The 2500-nt window shown below is 42.0% G+C and overlaps 1 protein-coding gene across 2 annotated transcripts in view; it reads left to right on the forward strand.

The window, feature by feature from the left end:
- LOC125043764 overlaps positions 1 to 280 on the forward strand; it is a 28792-nt gene extending 28512 nt beyond the window's left edge. For both annotated transcript variants that reach the window (XM_047640036.1, XM_047640037.1), the window contains one exon: positions 1 to 280. This exon is cut by the window's left edge and continues 1063 nt beyond it. The gene's annotated coding sequence lies outside the window, so the exon portion shown is untranslated.
- The last annotated feature ends 2220 nt before the right edge of the window (positions 281 to 2500 follow it).

Below are 2500 nucleotides of genomic sequence, written 5' to 3' on the forward strand. Positions count from 1 at the left end.
CAACTTGCAAATCACTTCACCCTTCGACGAATTAAGCTTCGGTGGCCTGGAATCTTGGTAGCTGAGCTCTGAAACGAAGCAGGCTGCACTACGTCAAAGAAATCGTATTTGAACTAAGCGGATACTAATATCAGAGGCCTTAAAATACACATTTGGACGTCATGAAGCAGACTAATGTGCTAACAGGTGGAGAGATAAAATATATATATGTTCTAAATTAGCTTCAAACCAAAATACCAGAATGGACGCTCTTGTGTGAAAATAAAACCATTACACAAAACAAATTGTTTAAGTGAACCTCACGCATCGATATCCCGATTTTTTACTGGTTAAAAAATATTCTGAAGGAGCCATATACGTGAGCCAAATACGTGATGCAGATAATGGTGATAAAAGTTACGGAGGGAGACTTGACTTACGCTAAGGACTTCAGTGGTGGAAGCTTGGTGGTTCACTGTAGGCGCGGCTCAGACAGCTGGAGGCAACGCCGACCGACCTGGTTCCTGTTTCGTAAGAGTGCAATTGCGATCCTCGGGGCTGACTTCAAGGCGCTTTTGAGAATCTTAAAATTGTTTAGTAATACTTAGTAAATTTCTGTGGGGAATAATTCCTGAATAATAAGATTATGAATGGCCTGACCCTCCCAAGGTCACTAACCTTCGAAATCAATTTAATTAACTTTAAAGAATCTACACTCCTATGGAAAATTATTATCATCATAAAGCTAAATTTGTTCTCATCCTAATGAATTTCACTTGTACAATTAACAAACAGGACAATTGTGGACTGTATTATAGAAAAAATAATGAGCAGTCACTTGAACGATGGTGAGTTGAGAGAAGTTTAAAAACGAAACTCAAACTGAATCTACAGTAAAGAAGAAAATGAGCAAGATCACTGATCAGTTTCACTAAATCTTGCTCCTGCAAAAAAATACTTTACAGTTATTACATTCACCCCTATAACATAGCCACCAAAGAGTAAGTAAACAATATTCACACTTGATTATCATCAGGAAAACCAACACATATGGTTCCTCCTTAGAGATGCTGGACTACAACCCATACACCAGCTGTTAAGGTATCTCGGGTCTAGACGACGTCTTGACGATAAGCAGCAGCTCCAATCAGCTCCTCTCAAAAGTTCTCTCTCGGGGCTCCTGGGGTCTGTTGTCTGTGAAGGCAGAGCAAGATCCGTTTCAAGCTTTGATCCTCCTATTTATACTCATGTCCCCCTCGCCGGCAATGTCAGCTGTGCAAACGAGAGGAAGGAGATGAATTTTGCCACATACTTGTAGTGGTAGGGGAAGTCACCCCGTAGGACTTCACTTACGACCTTATCAAATAAAAAATCAATAACCAATATGTAAATTACGAGTAGAAATGCTCTCAATCTTATACTAATAAGTAAATCCTATGTCAGAACCTATCAATCAGCAACATTTTCATTAAGGGCCACACTAATTAAATTGTTTAACCTTTTCCAGAATTGTTCACTTGTTATATGAATCGAGCTGTGCCCTAGCAGGGGAGGCAGACAGGTACTACACCTTGCCCAAGGGTGACCTGGAAGCTAGTGGACGGAAGGGATGCTTCGCTACCCCTTTCATGCTTCTTCAGATAAGGAAACATGTAATCAATAATTTTAAACCTACAATAAACAAACTAACACTGAGGTCAGGGGGAGACAAAGAGACAAAGGCACAGAGATATATGTTCAAGGACGAAAAACGACAAAGGGACATAGACTAGAACCAAGCCCTAGAGTAAATATTGGGGGAAGATAAAAGATAACACATGACAGCTACTGGTAAGTCATTATATAAAACAAATATGCCGATCCTCTACTTTCGATATATTCTTAACACTTTCCAAGACGATCATAGACTACTGATAGACTAAAGATCTCCCAATCGACTGTATCCTGGTGCTCACGTTATTGTGGAAAGCAAGCACTGAGTTCGAACGTGGATTTTTGCAGGAGCAAGATTTAGTGAAACTGATCAGTGATCTTGTTCATTTTTTTCTTTTCTACCACAAGAAGGCGGTCGACTCGGTGCTTCACGGATCACTCTGGCAGATCCTGAGATTTAGGCGAATTCTGACAAGGTTAGTCGGATTTATAACAAGTCTGTATACTGGTGCTGAAAAGTGATGTGGGGACCTGCCTAGCTTCTCTGTTAACTCAGGAGTGAGGCAAGGTTGTGTTCCTGCACCAACACTTCAACAGTTGCACTGGATAATGACCGGACCATCAACACAGGCTGTACAGGTACCTGGCTCCCTTCCTCGAGACCGATTATGCCAACCAGGTTGTCTCTTTCCGAGAGGTGGAGGAGGCCCGTGTAACAACCTGAGAAGCCATGACTTGGGCAAATCAACCAGACTCGTCGCGAGGAATTGAAAGTTAAGCTGAACCCTGCCTGGCGGCTCGTCATGAGGGACTCTCGGGGATGGAGACAAAGACTGGACGCTGATATACACTTCCAGAGGCGTCAGCA

Source organism: Penaeus chinensis, chromosome 34 (assembly GCF_019202785.1).
Source record: "Penaeus chinensis breed Huanghai No. 1 chromosome 34, ASM1920278v2, whole genome shotgun sequence".
Taxonomy (NCBI): Eukaryota; Metazoa; Arthropoda; class Malacostraca; order Decapoda; family Penaeidae; genus Penaeus; species Penaeus chinensis.